The following is an 18,699-nucleotide window of genomic DNA, read 5'->3' as shown; positions in this document are numbered from 1 at the left end:
GTGCCAGGAGGCAGCTGTGCCTGCAGGGATGAGCTGCAGGGCAGTCTGCCAGGGTGTGCTCACTGTGCTCCTACGAGAACCACCAGAATCAGTTGTCCACTCACCATCTGGGCCCTCTGCCTGTGCTGCTGTCCAGTTCTGCAGCCAGCTTTTCTGCTATCCCAGCAAGGGCTGTCTCTGCATGGCCGTCAGCGGCTCGGTGCAGTCGTGCTGCTGCTCCCAGCAGTGCCCGATGGCTCCTTGCTGCCACCATCCCACGGCCTGCAATGCCAGGAGGGAACAAGCAGTGCCTCCTGTGCCACCCAGCAAACACAGCGGCTGTGTGCAGCAGATGACAGGCAGGAAGGGCTGCCTGCTGCTCCCAGGCTGTTAGCTGCCTGCTGTAAATACTCAGCAGATCGTCCCTAGTGGCTCCTGTCTCTCCTTTGTGGGTAGCCTGCCTGTGCTGTGATCCCAAGTAGGGTGAGATAAGAAGGAAGCTAGGAATGATACTTGGAATGCTCTTTTCTAGTGATGGTGCTTCCATGTTCAGGATTGACCAGAACTAGCCTGACCTGGCTCTCTATCCATAGTGAATCCAGATGTGTGTGTCTACATACTTCTGCAGTGCCATCACTGGTGTCAGTGGCTGGGGTACCTCAGTGACATCCAGACTAGCTCCCGTCTGAATATTTTTGATATTATCATTCCTCCATACATTGTGAGAACATGCAAGGGAGCACAAAAACCCTATGGGGTCTAGAGCAGTTCATCTGGATTCCGTGCAATATCCCACAGAATATTGCACAGAATATACTCCATCATTTTAGACAGTGCAAATGTTTTCATCTACACATTAGAAAATGAGATTTTGAGTGCACAACATGAAATTTTTGATTGACAGTGCTTTTGATGATAAATGGGTTTCATGAGAAATGCATTTATCATCTGATTTTTCTCACACCTTGTAAATTTCCTTCAAAAAAATTCAATTAAGGCAAACCCAGGTCAACTGATTAACAAGAGAGTTCTTCTGCCAGCAATGTGGATCTGTATTTGAATATTCTTATCCTCAGAGTGCATTTGGAAGGTTTTTTTTTATCAACTGTCTAGCCTGGAAATTGCATTTTTCCACAAGAGAAAGCTTAGAAACTGCTGAGTTTGCAAACACGTCCATTAGATGGCAAATAAATTTCACCTCAGCATCTTTTAAATACAGCCAGTGTGTAGCTCTGAAAGAGTAAAGATTCATGATGCTTGGAAAGAACAAAATCCATAAAGTAATCCCTTCGCAATAGCAGGCTAAAATGTATGTGCACTCAGCTGCCTGCTGTCTAGGATATTGGAGGTCAGTGGACGCAGAGGCGCTGTCAGTGGGAAGGGTCAGGTGTGGCTGTTCCCTGGTAGCTGCTCCGTGGGGATTGAGCCGGGCCCAGCAGGGCTGGGTTGTTCAGGCTTGGCTCGGTGCTGTGGCCAGGCAGCTGCAGGTCTCTCCTCAGGGAGCTGCAGAGTGCCCCATCCTCAGGGCTGGGGGAAATCAGGGCGCTGAGACAAGAGAGGCACCTGAGGGGCTCCCTCCTGGCCGGCCAGTCCTGCTGCCGGCCCTGTCTGGCAGGGAGCGGGAGCTCTGCGGCCGCAGGAACTGCCGCTGGCTGTGGCACCTGTGGCACTCGGAGCTGGCGCTGCGGGGCCATGGGCAGGTTTAGCCTGGAGCTGTGCCCAGCCGGGGAGGCTGGGGGAAAGCAAGGAGCCCAAGGTGCCCGACAGCAGGGAAGCCTCTGCCCCAGTGCCCGTGTGTGCCCGTGGAGCCCTGGCTGGGAGATGGCTGCAGGCCGCTCCATGGCGGGGTGCCCCGCCCGGGGCTGCAGCGCCCATGGCCGACCCTGTCCTTACAGTGACCTCGGAGATGGCCGCTGGTGCCCAGCGCCGAGAGCAGCCGCGCCGTGGGACTGTGCAGAAGGACACGGCCTCTGCAGACCCACAGCAGTCCTTGCAGGAGGCACTGTCCTTGCTCGGCAGCGATGACTGGTAAGAAAGGCCCCGTTCACTCTGTGTCCCTCTTAGCCTTAAGGCTGGTTAGAAGTGAGTCTTGCTGGTGCTTCTGAGCCCCGAGAGCCCAGAGTGCCAAAGGGCACTGGTAAAACCATTGCAGAGCAGTGAGAGGATAAAGATTTGAGAGCAGCCTTTTCTCGGCCTTGCTCTGCAGCAGTGCTCCAGCTGCAGCAGGTCTGTGCTGTTTCCTCCATTTGCCTGCTGCTCCATGGGGCTGCAAAGGCAACCTTGAGAGTAGAGAGAAAGCTCTGGAATGAGATGATTTGCTGGCTGAAGGCAGAGCAGGATGACAGAAGTTCTGAGTGTGGAGATTTGGGTGCCGTGGGCCACTGGCCCAGGGAGACTGAGTAAGATTCCTCTCTGCTCCCACTGCTGCCAGCAATGGCAGGTGACAGGGTCTCCCTGTGACCTCCTGCTTGGCAGTCCCAGAAGCAGCTCTGGGGAGTTCCTCCAGGGACTTGTGCTTTCAAGTCCCTCAGCCTGTCATTACTCCTGAAGGGCTCATGGCAGAAGAGAAGGAAAAAGAAATAAAATCCTCTAAGAATCTTGTACTTTTGAATTCTACTTTTTCCTTCTCACTGCTTCATATGGGCCTGAGATGTTTTGTCAATACTCACCACGTGTCTTGAAATTATACACAGGCAGAGGGAGGCCCAGAGGTGATAACCCTCCAAATGATAGGTCATATTGGTTTTCCTTTTGATGTCTTTTTGATCACTCTCTGGTGGATGCTTCATTCACACAGGGTTAAGGACTCCATTCACACTGGGATAAGCATGAAAAATCTGCCATGATGTATCTCCTCGTGCAGTCTCCTTTGTTTTGCCCTTTCTCTTCTGCTTTCTCTTCCCCATTTCTCTTTGGTGCCCTGAGAGGTGCAGAGAGCTCCTGCAGGTGTGGGGGGTCAGGATGACACTCAGGGGTGTCTGTGGGATCTGTCACCAGCCCTGTGCTGCAGCCCTGATGCCTCACAGACCTTCCTATAGGTGAGGGCCTGCGCAAAGCAAGTGCTGGGAGACAGAGTTGTTTGCACCTTTTAAATAACATGTTGCTGTTGTGGGGGTTGTTTTAGGTAGGGGGTTTTGGGAAAAGCCAGAGTTTCAACAGTTCTTGCCCAGGGGTGGTATCTTCTGGGACATCCTGCTGTTTTTTTGAGGAACGTGTGAGGTGGAGTGGAGGGGGTGACAGGGAGGCCTAGATTGCAGAGTGGAAACTCAGCTCCAGAGTGCCAGTTCAGACTCCCCCTGCGGAACTGCCTGCTGGGGCTGACAAAGAAGGAAAATGTCCCAGGAACAGCCCGGTGGAACTGTGTCTCAGGGACAGGTACAGGGAGGTGACAAGAAACAGCAGCATGGTCCGGTCTCACAGCTTCTAGGAAGCAGTGACAGAGGGGCATCATGTGCCAGAGATTTCAGAAAGCTGTCTTCTTAAATGGCCACAGATGAAGACTCTGAAACGCCTCTAGTTGCCTCTTGGATCTGTGTATGCTTTTGACAGCCACAGTATCCTGTGGCAATGCGTTCCATGATTTCGTGAAGTACTCCTTGAAAAGCACCTCCCATTGTTCGACTGAGCTGCCAGCCTGGTCATTTCAGAGGGTGCTGCCTTGGTGGAGAGAAAAATCAATCTTTTGCCTTTCAGGGAGCTGAAGGAGAAGGGACTCTTCAACATCAAACACCTGGCCTGGTCCCATTCAGAGGTCCTGCTCTGTAGACTTCGTGACATTTGCTTGGCAGTTACCAGCGAGGTGAGAACATTGTTCTGAATTGTCCCCCATGCTTCAGACATGGTGTGTAGAGTAGGTATGTGCTTCTTCATCTCCATGTGTGCTCAGGGTCTGCCTTCATTTCTGGTTTTAGACCTTCTGTTTCTAATGTCTGCCAGCTATCTGTAGGATCTGTGTGTACATGGAGCTGTATTTACTGTTAGGTTGGGTATCTGACACTCGTCTTTGAGTGAGGTGCCTTTACAATGCAATGTGCAAATGCAGAAATGGAGGCACTAATGACGTTTTTTGTCAGAGTCCCAGTCTCTGCCCAAGCTGTAATTCAGCAAATTAGTCTGTTGGTGTGTGCCTGTGTTTTCTGTTTCCTGGCTGAGTGCTTCAACTGCTGGTGTTGCTTTTTTGAGCTGGAGGACCCGACTCTTTTATCTTTATGACTTGTGCCTTTATGATTTGAAAGCAGCCCTTGCTTCAGTTTTCTAGTAAAAGGGCCTAAAATCGAAGCCATAGACATTTTAGAAGGGTGAAGTAGAACACTTTAGCAAAATTTTTTTTTTGGCCTGCAGTATGCAGGTCTGAGGCCAGAAATTGGTGCCAGAGTAAGTGCTTTTCCGTGCTTGTGCTCTTCTGCCCTTATTGTACTTTTATGTTCCTCTGGACACAGTGGGATGTTGTCATTTCCTGGGACTTCTTTTGAAGGCAAGTGGTTTTCTTTTAAAGGTGATTCTTATGTTTCCCCTCGTGACTTCCCCAGGTGACCAACTTCCATTCCAAGGTGTCCTACTCTGCAATCGTCACTCTGGGAGAGCTCTTTGCGACCTTGAAGAAGGACATGGACTCTGAAGTGGATGAGGCTGCTCGGGTCCTTCTCCAGATGGTGTGGAACTCCCCAGAATTTGTTCAGAAAGCAGCCTGTCAGGCCCTGGGGACATGGTGGAGAATGTGACTCCTGCACGAGCAATGGCTGCTCTCATGGACATAGGAGTCAAGTAGGTTCTTCCTCTTTTAGTGATATTCTTCACCTTCTAGCGTGTGGGAGGGGGAAGGGATGAGAGAATGGGAATGGTGGAAGGGAAGGGTCCTGTGTCCTGCATCTTCTGTGAATTCAGGGGCTTGATTCTCCGATCAACTTCATTTCTTTCCTCTTGTAACCTGTTTCTGCCCTCCTGCAGCCAATTAGTTCTCAGAATCACAGAAGGGTAGAATATGGACAGCTGGAAGGGGCCCATCAGGACCATTGAGCCTAGCTCCTGGCCTTGCACAGAACAGCCCAAGGGTCACACCAAGTGCCTGAGATAGTTGTCCAAGTGCTTCTTCAACTCTGTCAGGCTTGGTGCTGTGACCACTGCCCTGGGGAGCCTGTTCCAGTTCCCAACCACCCTCTGGGTGCAAAACCTTTCTCCTGATACCCAGACTAAAGCACCTCTGACTCAGCTTCCTGCTGCTTCCTGGAGCTCTCGCAGTCTGTCAGATTTTCCTAGAGGTGGTGACTGCTGGGGAAGTGAAAGTGCCTGCAAAGGCTAAGGATAGAGCCTTGTGCTTTTGTGGGAAGAGGGACAATTGCAATTGCAGCTGTCAGTGGTGTTTGATATTTCACAGCCCTAACCACAGAGGCCCTGGGAAAACCATGTCTCCTCATGATGCCATTACCTGGAGAAATAAGGAGGGTACTTGCTGAGGCGAGGAGCACATGGGGGAGAATCTGCTGGGTGTGGCAAAGCCTGCACAGCAGGTGCAGCTCCTGCCAAAAGGAGTCTTGTATGACTGTCCTGGCCATAGAACTCTACTTTCTATTCAAATTGGTGTTTCATTTTAGCCTTGACATGATGAATCACTTTAAAGGCACCTTCACAGGCCAACTGCCGTGGGACAGTTGAAGCAAATGCTGCCTTAAGTGTTGGTGCTGGGCTGATAGTTGCCAAGAGACACTTTCTCTAGAACAAGACAACCTGGCTAAACTGCCTGCCACCCTTTCCTCAGCTTTGGAATAGGGTAAAACATTCAGATGTTTCCCTTGCCAAGCCTCACAGAAGAAACAGGCTGCATTGCTGGATATTCTGCAACTTGACAGCCCACAACATGTTTTCCCTGCATTTGTTTTTTCCCAAAGGTCTGCAGATTTGGGGACAACCGGGTGGAAAGAGCCTCAATCCTGCTGCAGCTCTGTGTAGTGGGTGCCCTCTGATGGGTCAGAATTGTCCTTCATTTCTAAATAATTCATATGTAATCTATTTCTTTAATCTTTCTCAGAGTAAATACTGTGAAAGAAATGGAGTATCAGATGGTGCAGGGAGACTGAATTCCTCCCTCTTCCTTGCAGGCAGTCCTTCTGTACAATGCTAACGTTGTGTTTACCTGAGGACTGAACCTTCTACAGGTGTCTCAAGTTGCAGGGAGAAGCCAGGCCTCCTTCCCCCAGCAAGGACAGGGAGCAGGCTCTGGCCAAGGCCTGTGCTGCTCTTGCTCCTTCTCCCTGTGCCCAGGGTTTGCTCTCTTCTTCCCAGGAGCCGCCATGCCCAGGTGCGGAAGTGCTCGGCCAAACTCCTCCTGTCCTTGGTGCAGAGAATTGGAGTCACGAAGCTGGCAGGCACAGCCAGGGCTGAGAGGCTGGCACACGTGGCAGGGAAGCTTGCTCAGGACTGTCACCAGGACACAAGGTAATGATCTTCATTTCACCTCCTAAAAGAGGAAAATCTTTTTGTGTCTGACTATAAAGGTAAAACCACAAAAGAGTGGGAACTAAAGGAAATAGAAGTTGCCACACTGTGTGAATAAGGGTCAGAGCATCATGGAATATGCTGAGTTGGAAGGGACCCATCAGGGTCATCAAGTCCATCTCCTGGCTACGTGCAGGACACTCCAAGAGTCACTCCATGTGCTTGAGATCATTGTGCAAACGCTTCTTGAGTTCAGTGAGCCTTGGTGCTGTGCCCACTGCTCTGGGCTGCCTGGGAAATGACTGTAGAGGGTAACCTGAGGTTGGCCAGCAAAAAGGAGCATTGCCAACTTCCTGTGGCTTGAAGGATTCTTTACTGAGATCCAAAGAGCTCAGAGTAGCCAGTCCAACAGTTTTGTTTGGCCTTAGGTGCACAACACAAAGCCAAAGTGTTGACTAATGGTCATCACTGAAGGATCCCAAACATCTGTTTCTCATTAACTTAAGACTTTCCTAGAAATATTTCAGAGGTCTTTAGCCAACATATTCAGTCATTCTAAACCTGTTCTGCAGATTTCTACAATGCTGTTATCTGTGGCTCAGTGACCTCCAGATTTCTTTTGCAAGAAAATTGTGGTTTCCTAGTGACAAAATCAACCCAAACCACCAAAATCCTCTTACTTGGATGGTGAAATTCCCATTAATAGCTGCCAAGAACACCAGAGCAACTAGCTGTCCCTGTGCATACATATAGCATAGAATAATCAATAGGATGCATGAGGTGTTTTGTCCTGGCTTCCCTCCCAGTTAAAGAAAGGCAAATTATTGTGCAATGGCAGCAGGACACTGCTAATAGGCTCTGACAACACAGCAGATGTGTTTTGGTTGTTCCCTGGGATCTTTGATCCCACAGAAGCACACCCACAGTTTCAGAGTGAAATGGTATTTTTCTGTTGCCCCACCTTCTCTTGCCTCTTGTGCTCAGCTGACAGCACTGTGCAGTGTCAAGAGGAAGTACATCTCCCTCTTTGCTGAGTAGGTAATGCCTTCTCATGCAAGGATTGCACCTGTTGAGTTTAAGGTATCAGCCTCTACTGTTAACATTCTTCCTTTGTTTATTCACTTTTCCTTTGTGTCCTCCCTTCCTCCCTCCCTTCCTTCTGTCATTCCTTTCATCCTTCCTTAGGCATTATGGACAGGAGATGGTGAAGCTGTTGCTCAATCATCAAAAATTTCAAAGGCTTTTGGAACAATTTCTTTCCACCTATGATCTGGAAGATATTCTGACAAGAATTAAGAAGAAAGTAAGTGCTTGGCAGGAGAAATGTCTCCTTTGTGCAAGTATTGCCACTGCTAATATGAGATCAAACACAGCCAATCTGTCTTTATGTCATTCCTCTTGTGCTGAATCATTTTGCTCCGGGCAATGAGCTGTTAATCCTCAGCCTGTTTATCTGCAGACCACAAAGGAACTGATATAATTGGGGAAAAAGTGGGGTTTTGAATATTTTAAATATCGGTCACAAAGAGGAAAGGGAAAGAGGAGAAAATGGATTTATATTTAAGCGTAAGCCCCCCGCTGCAGTCTCCCTACTCTGCCCCCAGGAAAGCAATTAAGTGAGAATAGTGCTTCTGAAGATAACAGAGTCTCTGCAAAAGACACCCGAAGTAGTAGTACCAAGAAAATTTCCAAATCTACAAAAGATGTCCAAGTTAATCCTGGTTACTACAATTACTGTCTGTCTTTTGGGAATACTGCCCTGCTGTCAAGCCCTGTGGAACTGGAAGAAGCTTGGTGAATTCAGCAGCATCCAGTGGGAAATCCTTTGTTTGTTAAGGGGAGGATTTTATTTCTTTTAGTGACATTATAGAAGGGAGCGTGCCTTTGTGCAGGCCCAGGGAGAGTGAGTGTTGAACCAAACTGACTTCCAACCCAGTGGGCCAGCCCCCAAAGAGTCCAAGTTTTTCTGTTGCTTCCTTTAAGAAAACCCGTTGCCTACCTGTTGCATTATTTCCATTTATGCTCAAGACTAATGAATTTGGGATTTTAGACTTCTGCTCAGTCTGGTAGCGCACATCACCTGCCTCGGGCTATTGAAAACAAAGAGTTGATATCACTGAATCTCTGGTCTTTTTCCATCTGTAAGTTAGGATATGTTTCCCTAAGCCTTGGTAGCAGTGATCCTGGTTCCAACTTGTGTTTTAAACAGGGAATCTCCAATTTTATATTCTAAAGATTGACGGGGTTTCTTTGCATCTTTGTAGGGGATGGAAAACCAGAGGGGTGAATGCCCATGTGTCAAGGAGCCGGTGAAGAAGAGGAACAATGGCTCGAAGAAGCCCCAGGCCACATTGTCTTCTGCTAAACGGTACTGAGCACTTCTGTTAGATGTGACAAAGCACATGACAAGCTTTACATGTCTCTTTCTCAGGAAAATCTTTCTGGCAGAGTGACTAGTTCCACAGATTGTTTCCTTTCCCTACAAATGGTCTATGCTAAAAAATTTCTACCTCTGCATTATGCTGAACACAATTTCAAAATTCAAACAGGGGTTTTTTTTAATCTGAGTGGAGTCTTTTTGGGTGTTTTGATGAGAAGGCCCAGTCTAGAAGCAAGATGCCATTCCACAAAGATGCAGTTCTCATCCATGTGGTTTGGCCTGGCTGAATCATGGCTTTCTTACACTAAAACAGTATCAAGTTTGAGTAGTAAGTAGCAAGGCAATTCCTGAGCAACTTTGGTCAACAGGTGTCTCAAGGTGGACTTTTTGTTTTGATATTCTTGTCCTTCATATAATTTGTTTGATGGACAGCATGTTTTGTTTTTTCATCTTGTGCAATCAGCATTCAAGACAGGAATTTGGTCCTTGCTGTCTCTTCTTGGCAGTTGCAGAGCTACTTGTGCTTGTTCTCTGATAACAGAGGGGATTTATTTAGCTCTGTCATGCTCAGCGGTGACAGGAAAGTGACCACATGCCTTAGTGGCATAGCTAGCATCTTCCCATGCTCATGGAAGAGACAGGTTGATCCAGGAGAATTGTTCCCAGTGGGGTTGTTAAGCTGTGCATCTAGTCTCTAGGGAAGCAAATGGAATGTGAGCGCAGTTCTGGGATGTCTGGCTTCTGTTTTTATCTCTGTTACTGATTTTCTGAATCATTCAAATATGGCCCTGTTCATCTGTTCAGATGCGTCTGAGCTATTTTTTCCAGATTGTTGTGCCAGGTTGTAGAGACGCTTCTCCAGAGTGATGAGTTTTCCTTATTATAAGACACACACGTCCCATATGAGGAGGCATTTGAACTTGGAAGTAGCATCTCTCTTTCTCCACAAAGCAATGTGACCTGTGTGCCTTGGAAGCCATCTGAAGATAGATCAGATGCATCTCATCCTTGGTTTTCCTGAGTGAGGACTGGCGAGAATGTTACTTGCATATTGTCTCCCATAGTGATTGGCATGAGGCCCATATTGTTCGTCAGAGCCTCATGATTTTCTAGCTTGAAATCACATAATTAGGAAAGCTCCTCAAGATGTTTTGCTCACAATTAACTGAAGGTGTTATCACCAACAGGTTCCTAATTTGGTTTTATTTGCCAGGGTGAAATCTACCTCTGATGGACGCCTCCTACACGGTGCAAAAGCCCAGGTGACGTTGCCTCCAGCTGTGGAAGAAATGGAGCTGCTCCAGAGGCTTTACAATCTCCTGAAAGCCAAGGGCTTTCAGACACGGATGGAAGGAGTGGCACTCCTCCAAGACCTGTGCAAAAGCAGCCCCCAGCTCATCTCCACTAACATTGTCCAGGTATGGAGGGCATCTTCATTGTTCCTTTCCTTTAGCTCCTTTCCTAAGCCTGTAGCAGTAAAGTTAATTCAGTGTGTCTTGACACTCCATTCTGGCTGTTTGGGACACGCTGGTCCCTCTTACTCAGGCAAATTTAATTCAGGTCCAGGCTTCAGGACAAGTTATTTCAGTCCAGCTGTATTTGTCTGGCAGATGCCTGTTGATGCTGTTCATCACCAGATGATGACACAATTTTCTGCTGGTCTAACTGCTGCTCTCTCCTATTCCCAGTTGGGTTAAGTGCAGGGAATGCAGCCACTGAAAGCATGACAATTATTCTCTAGACCAAAAATGGATTTGCATAGGAAGAGAAGTATCAGGCTAGGTTGGTTTAAACCCATTTTTTAAAAAAGAATACTTCTATATAGTCCATCTTGTCTTGTACAGGCACAACTCTGGCTACTCATTTGCATCCTTGTTCCTATTCCTCTTGGTAAAGACAGTGCTCACCCTTCTTTGGAGAAGGAGGAAAACAGCTAAGGACACATCTCTGCCTTCTCCTCCCAGTAGCTGCTTTTCCCCCTTTTCCAGGAAAAGGTGCCTGATAATGGGGCTGTCAAGGGACTGAACCTGCTCTAATGAGAGCTGTAGAGCAGATTGAATTTCAGAAGTCTACCTGTTACTTAGAGAGATAGTCTGGATCCTGGAAGAGTTGATCAGAGCCCTGCACTTCTCCAGATCCTGGTTCTGAGACAAACAAAAGAAAACTTAGATCTCCTCCAGCCATAGTTTTGGCAAAATCATCACTGCCCTCAGTACTTGAGGAAACTGTGTAGAAAACCAGACATTGTAAACATCTGCTTCCATACTTCTAAAGCAAACGTAGTCTTTTGCATTAATAAATGGAATTGATTTAATGATTTATAGATGGAGAGAAATACCATAGGAACGATTCTGTCCCCAACCAAACCTCTTAAAAACAGAAGAAAATCTTTCAACCAGCATGAGGTTGCGCCACCATTCCAGTGAGTGGCCCGCAGGAAAACAGTGACATTGTGCAAACAAGTGCTGACCTGAGAGAAAGGATCACTTTCATCTTTTACATTGCTAACTGCTACATCCACTCTTCAAACAAGGGCATTTTAATCCAGCTTTCATGTTGTTTGTTCTCTTCACAGATTTTTGATTATTTTGTCCTGAGAATATCTGACAGCCACAAAAAAGTGAAGCAGAAGGCGCTGGACGTGCTGGCTGAAATCACAGGGATCCTGAAAGATGCCTTGAACCCAGTGATCATTGGTTTGGTGGAAGGAATAACAAAGAGCCTGAACTCAAAGGATCCCAGGGTTCGCGCCGCAGTTGTGAAAGCACTGGACGAATCCATTGCTCATTTAGGTAAGGCTGAGCCCCGGCATGGACTCTCCTCAACTGCATCTCTGTCTCTTCGACACAAGAGAATGCTGAGTGCCTTGATAGCTGCTGTTGACTGTGGAACGCTCCAGCTGACACCCACCAGAAGCTCTGGAGGTGCAGCCCTTATGCACCAGTCTCCCAACAGACTTGAATGTGATCAGCATTTCCCACAAGTCCCAGGAGCCCTTGGCTCTGTGCTGTTTGTCTGAAGAGCGAGTCCCGGACTACAGCTTTGCTACAATTCAGAGGCAAAAGGGGTTTTTGAGTTTGCTTGGGCCCCGTTTGACTTCCCAAATGAATAGCTTTGCTGTTGGCATGAAGGGACACTGACCCATCAGAGCTTCTGCAGAGCAGCCACCTGGAAGGCTCTGCATTGTAGGCATTAGCTGCCTATTTTCCACTTTTCTTCTTTGTCTTCTGTTTCAGAGGGGAACTTAAGATTCACCAAGTTCATTTCTTTATAACAAAGAGGTGTAAACCCAGCCTTGTTCCACATGTTGTTTTGCATGGAGCAAGACGGCTAGAGTGAATAACTATATAGGCAAGGGCTGCTCTAAATTCCTTTGCCATGCAGATTTATGTCAGCTCTGAAAATGATGCACTGGGGAAATATGCCTGGAAAAAAAAGTGTTGAAGAGGCAGCTCTTGAAAGGGAGTTTGCACTTTCTCTTCCTCAGCTGCTCTGTGAACTCAGGAACTGCCTGACTCAGTGCCTTTCTGTGTCCCAAGGATGGGGTTCTTCCTTTTTGCTCTGGGATGCAAAACCTTTTCACTGCTTACATGTGACTGAACTCTTGAGGTCCCTGATGAGAAATGTTTGAACATAGCTCCTGGTACAGCAGACAAGTTTGAATTTACAAATGTGAAAGGAGAGCTTTTCTTTTGGAATTTAAAGCCCTGCCAAGTAGGCTGGAAGGAAAGAAGAAAAGGATTCAAAAGTCAGCAGAAATGTACTTTAGTTTATAAAATGGGGTTACCCCTGCCCTTTCCCTCCCCACTGTCCTTCCTGCTATGACCTCAGAAGAGTGAGCAGAACCATGTGTTTCACTTGTAGATAAAGTATCCCTGCTGAAAGAGTTCAGCTACCAATGGAGCCAACTGAGTGGCCAAGCTCTGCTGGATGTCGCGGAGCGTATCACAGGTACGGCCTCCCCTTGGAAGCCAAGAGGTCTTCCCAGGGAGCATTTACAGGGAGTGCCTGGGATCAGACAGCAGAGTAGCTCCTCCACATCAGGAGGTGCTGAGCTTGTCGCTCCTGCCCAATGCCCAGGGCAGGTGTCTCTGGCAGGTTTTCCCTGGCTGCTGCAGAGCTGTGCAGCATCTGAGATGGGGGCGGCGCTGGGCCTGGGGGCTGAGCTCTCACTGGGGCAGCTCAGAACCACCTCCAGGATAGGAAGGGGCTAAAAATACCCCAGCTGGCTCCTCTCCTGGAAGCTCAGGGACATCTGTGATCTTTCAGGGAAAACCGTGTCAAATGCTGTTTCAGGGGATCAGTATGTGTTGTCCTCACAGAATTCTTGTTTTTCTCTTGGAAAGTTTTGAGGCTGAACCGGGCAGAGCCCGGGGGTCACAGCTTAGGTCAAAAGTCAACAGACATATTAGAGGCATGGATTTAGTGCAAGGCAGCCTTTGGGGGCACAGGGGCAGAGGCAAAGGGCTGAGGCTCCCTGGCTGTGCTGTCCAAGTGGCACTGGACTGAGCATTTCAGGCTGTGCAAACAGGGTCTTCCTGTGTCAGAACTGTCCAAAATGCTACAAAGGCACCTGAAAATTGATTCCTCAGAGGAGCTTTCTATGTCAGCAATAGGCAAAGAATGGAAAAACGATAATCTCAATATAGAGAAGACGATTGATAGCCTTGCTTTAGCTGGGTAAATGGCACTGCTAATTATGCCAACATCTTTAAACGCAAGGTTTAATACACTTTGTGTCTTCATTAGGAATCTCAAAAGGGCATGTTCAGTGATTGGGAATGTCAAAGGCCCTTTAAAGAGCATTTGAATAAAGTAGATCTCCAGCAATAGGGAATTTAGTTTGGCAGTTATTTTGATCTCTTTTTCAAATTAAGGAGTTAACCATAAATCAGGACTAGTTTAGAAAAAGCAGATGTTCTCTCTGAGATTTAGTAGGAACAGACAGCTGTTCCTCACCTTCAGTACTCACTTATGTCTTCAATTACATTTAAACTCAAATGAATTCCCATTTTAAAGTGGGTACCATCACCCTTTTCCTGCTTAGTAGAATTGGGTTTGGGTACTTTCAGGAGCTGTTTCAATGTTGATGACTGCTGGTGGATTAACAGTATAGAGAAAATGAAGTCTCTTCCACCAGAGAATAAGAAATGGCCACTAGATAACATTTTGCCTGATCAGAAAATAAGAATGGTCTCCAGAGCATATCAGGTTTTGATCTCTCAGCCCAATCTGCCATGCAAGGAGCCTGTTGGTAGTAAATTTTTGTCTGTGTTTGATATAGTTGAGTTTAGAAAATGAGCAGAGAGCAGATTTCAGAGACAATATGAGAAAACACTTGTGGTTTTGTTACACTTCAGTCCCCTGTGTAGCGTTTTTCTCTCTCTGTGTCCCTATTTCAGTCTGCATTATGAAGAAAAAATGCCATTAACATTGGGAGGGGAAATGGCATTAAAATGTCATTTTAAAATGTGGAGATGCTGAAATGCCCCGTCGGTGGGGTCTGGGTAATTATCTAAGACACCCTGAGGTTTGAAAAAGGTCTTTGTTGGAAGCCACAAAAGCATTCTGCCAAAGACGTTTCTAATCCAACCGTCAAGCAGCAGCCATCTCTGGTGGGCTGGATCTTTGAAGTGTGTTCTAATACTGCCCTTTGCTGTGTGCCACTGAGCAAAGGGAAGAGCCAGATCTGGCACTTGACATCAAAGTTACAATAATGGAATCATCCCTTTTATTAGAAATCTCTCCATTTCCTCTCTACGGTGCATTTCCAAATCTTCAGTGTGGGTTTAGACAACTTCTTAATGGAAATAAAAGGCAATTTGGCATTTCATTCATTGTTCATGCAGAAAGAGATTGTGAAATAATGTAGTAAAGGTACGAAGTCTGCCACAGGGACAAGGCTGTGGTTGGAGAAATTAGTCCTGAGGGGTTGGTGGTTCTGTTTCAAGGATGATCAGCTGCTTTGCCCATTTCTGGATCACGGGGCTCTGTGTGCTATTTTGCTGATCTTAGCCAGGGAGGCTTCCAAGAAGCAAAAGCAGAGGTAGATCCTTGTTTGCATTGAGGCTGGTGGGTAAGAAGCTGTGCCTCTCTCCCGGCAGTGCTTGTGGAGTGGGTTTATGCCAGGAGCCCTGAAGTCGTCGAGCAAGATGCCCTGCCCGTTCTCTGGTCCTTCCTGGAGAACAAGGCACTGCCTGTCCGAAGCGCCAACGTCCGCACGGTGGCCACCAAGCTTGCCCTGGCCCTCTACGAGGTGATGGGCACCAAACTGAAGAAGTGTGCTGCCAGCAAGCCTCCACACGTGCAGGAAAACCTGTCCAAAATGTTGGGCTGGTGAAGGTGAGATGTTCTCCAGAGAGATGACCAAGTGCTGAGTTGGACACCTCCAGATTTGCCTTTTTAGCTGTGCCAAAGATGACAACATACTAAGGAAGGGTGTGCATCTGCCCCCACTCTCTCCATCGCCCATCCTAGTCATGGGGCCTGAAACAACTCCAGACTGAGGACAAGGGGAAGGCTGAGCATGGCTCAGCCTCACACAGAGGTGAGGGGGGAGCTGGGCCGCTCTCTGGTGGGAGGAAGGGTCCTGTGGCAGCCCAGAGAGCCTGTGCACATTGCCAGGGAACAGCTGTGCCCTGCATGTGCCCCTGCAATGAGCTGTGCTCTGCCAGAGCCCCTGGAGCTGTAGGGCTGCTCAGCCGTGGGGCAGGGAGAGGAGCAGGAGGGTGCATGTGCAGCTGAGCCATTCCTGGGAAGCACAGGGCTCTGGGCTCCTGCTGTCCCAGGGCAGCCCAGAGGCCAGGCTGTTCCTGTGGCAGCCCTGTGCCAGTGGGTCAGGGCTTTCCCCTGGCCTGCTCAAGTGTCTGCTGGCAGGAGCACGTTTCCCTGTGCAGCTGTTTAGAAATTGGCAGGAAATGTGTCCCATGAAATATGGAGCTCCAGATGCTTTAGGTTTGCATTGCAGCCTCTGTTAAACTTTGTGTCTCCATTTTGCAGATCTGACTGGTCACAGTCATACTGAGGAGTTTTCTCTGGACACTTCCAATGTTCTCTTACCCACAAAGTCCTTGTCTCCTGTCCAGAAGAAATCTCTTTCCTCCAAGCTCAGGAAGAAGCTGTTGCCTGCCTCAAGAGTGTTTAAAGAATAGGATTTATGCTTTAGTCTTCATAGCTACAGATGTACATATGTTCTGATCTTTAGATGTAGTTTTGAATAAATGTGTTTTGATTGTATCTTGAAATTTTGATTACATATTTTTAATTGTATATATTTTATTTTAATGACAAAAAAAGCAAATAAATGAATAAAATTTAAATAAAGCAAGAGGAGAATGTGAGACCAGGACCTGCTAGCGTGGAGATTTTGGGAGTGCAGCTCACTCGATGTGCCAGTGTCTCACCACATCCTTTCCTGTTGGAACTCAAAATGTCCCTCAGACATTTTTGGAGGTTCCAGGTCCAGGTCAGAAGCATTTGAGACCCTGGCAGGCAGCTGGAAACAGCTGTGATTTTGAGTTTGAGCCATGGAATGATTTACCAACTTTGCAGGTGGAACAAGAAGTCACAAAAGTTTAGATACTATAGTAGAAGTAGTTACAAAGTAGAGGGAAGAATTTTTGAGTGCTGTACAGGGGCGTCTTAACACCTGTACAGGGTTTTTTTTATTTTGCACATGGGGTTCAGAAGTTTTAAGATGGAGGAATGTAGGCCGGTCCTGTTTCTTCTCTTTCTTCTTCCTTACCTCCATGTTCTTGATGATGTTGGCACTCACAGATTGGTTTAGAGCAGAAAAGCACCATTTAATATAGGAAGTAGGTATTGGGGAAAAACTGTAAACATGTATCTCGTAATGTATCATATAAAAGATAGCAGCAGCCCTGGGCGGGGGAGAAAAGAAGAACACACCAGGCAGAGAGGGTGTCAGGGGTGTGTGTGCCTCTGCCTGAGCTGCTGACCAAACCGCAGTAGCCAGAAAAGACAATCTTTTAGATAGCTTACAATAAACTGCCTTGAGACCGAACAACAAGAGGCTGCAGAGTTTTCTTTGGAAGCACAGCTTGGAGGAGAGACTTTTCCACCACACGGAACCCCTGAACCAGGCGGGGTTCTGACACCTGGCATCCCTGGGTGGGCAAACAAAAAGGACAAGAAGCTGAAACATCAAACAACCTCCAACCTTCATCAGCAGAAAAAAAAAGCACACAAGCTCTCCGCAGACTCCAGGAAGAGAGGGAGCGGAAAGCTCAAGACAAAACAACCTGACCTTCACCAAGATAACTCATCTCGGGGACTTCCCAGAGAGGAGAAGACCCAAAAGCGCACCTGGGATCTCTCACATGTGACCTGCTGGACAGTGAACAGTGTCATCTCCGGACTGACCTCGGGCTGACTCAGCTTTTGGTGAGAAAGGTCAAAATTAAGAACATGTGTGGGGAATTCTCTCAAGAGGAAATCCAAATTGTATCTTCCCTACAGGGCATCATCTCTACCCATCTGGTAGAGATCGCTTAAAACGAGCTGAAAGCTTTATTATTGTGGGTGCAGTGTAATTTTCCGCGCACAGACCAAAATTTGTTGTTTGAGCAAAATTTTTGGCAGGAAATTATTAAGCAACTATATCTTTAAGCTATAAAAAAAGATAAGCTTGCTGCAAAACTTTTACCTTCAGCGAGGACAGTTTTAGAGTCAGTTTCACAATGTGGCAGTTTAAACCAGGCAGCTAAGGCTCCTGGGGGAAAATGGGGGGGACAGTCCAGCCAGCAGCTCGGGACAGCCCCTCTCACCACAGACACAGGGCAGGCAGGATTGCTCCTGTGGAGAATCAGGGAGATGATACCCCCTCGCGTCCCATGTCCCCGGGCTCCCCAGATGGAGACAAACAAGCCGCAGCCCGCAGCGGGGGAAGGGCATTGCCCGAGTCCGAACCCGCGGTGGTGGAGCGGCGGCTCCGGCGGCGGCTCCGGCGGGGGATGGTGCGAACGTGAGCGCAGAGCAGAGGGAAGAGGGAGAGGAGAGCGCTCTCGGATCTGCGCAGGCGGAGAGTTCAAAACAGCCGCGCAGAAAGCGAAAGCGAGGAGAGCGGCGGGGCGGGACGGACCGGGGCGGGAGCGGGGGGTGCGAGCGCGGCGGTTTTACGTCCGGAGCGCCCGGGGACACGTTCGGTGTCGAGAATCCGTGAGGCCGCAGAGGCCGCTGCCCAAAAGGCGCGGGAGAGCAGCTCCCTGACCGCGGCAGCTGAGTCTGCCGGGGGAGCGGCACAGGGACAGCGGGACGCTGCCCTCGCTGCAGCTCTGGCGGCGGGCATGCGTGCGATGGTAGAGCAGATCCCGAAAGCCGTGAGGGGAGGGGATTTTTCGCATCTCGAATGCACGGCACAGGCGCAGGCGGGGCTGAGCCGGCACACGCGGGCTGCGGGTGCTGGCACAGAGCCAGGAGAGGGGCAAAGCGAGGCAGAAACATCAGGGCCGGAATGGGATCAGGAGGGAGAGGACGTCAGTTTCGGGGGGGACGACAGTGGCTCTGACTCAGAGGCAATGCGGGGTGGAGCAAGGCGAAAGCGCGGCCGGGGTCGGAGCAGAGGCGTCCACACCCCCGTGATGACGCAGGCAGGGACGGGGCGTGACCAGGATGTAAACATTCCTCAGGGCACGGTCCCGTTGCAGTTCCCATGGCAGCAGTCAGCCCAAGCCCACAGCCAATCCCTGTCAACTTCAGACATGGCCAGAATAGAACAGGTTTTACAACAAGAGTCAGTTTCACAGACCGCAGGGATTGAAAACGTGAATCAGTTGTGGGGAGAAATGCTCAAAAGTTTATCAGGAATTACGGCGGGGTTTGCAAATGTGAATCGATTGTCAGAAATTGATGCTCAAATGTTTATCGGAAGCACAAATTGAGGAGCAAAG

At 48.4% G+C, this 18,699-nt stretch overlaps 1 pseudogene; it reads left to right on the top strand.

The window, feature by feature from the left end:
- The first annotated feature begins 1,798 nt into the window (after nt 1-1,798).
- On the top strand, nt 1,799-8,786 carry LOC121469066 (TOG array regulator of axonemal microtubules protein 2-like; annotated as a pseudogene).
- The last annotated feature ends 9,913 nt before the right edge of the window (nt 8,787-18,699 follow it).

The sequence above is a fragment of the Taeniopygia guttata genome, chromosome 33 (genome assembly GCF_048771995.1).
Source record: "Taeniopygia guttata chromosome 33, bTaeGut7.mat, whole genome shotgun sequence".
Lineage (NCBI taxonomy): Eukaryota > Metazoa > Chordata > Aves > Passeriformes > Estrildidae > Taeniopygia > Taeniopygia guttata.
This window is presented reverse-complemented; position numbering and strand designations above follow the sequence as displayed.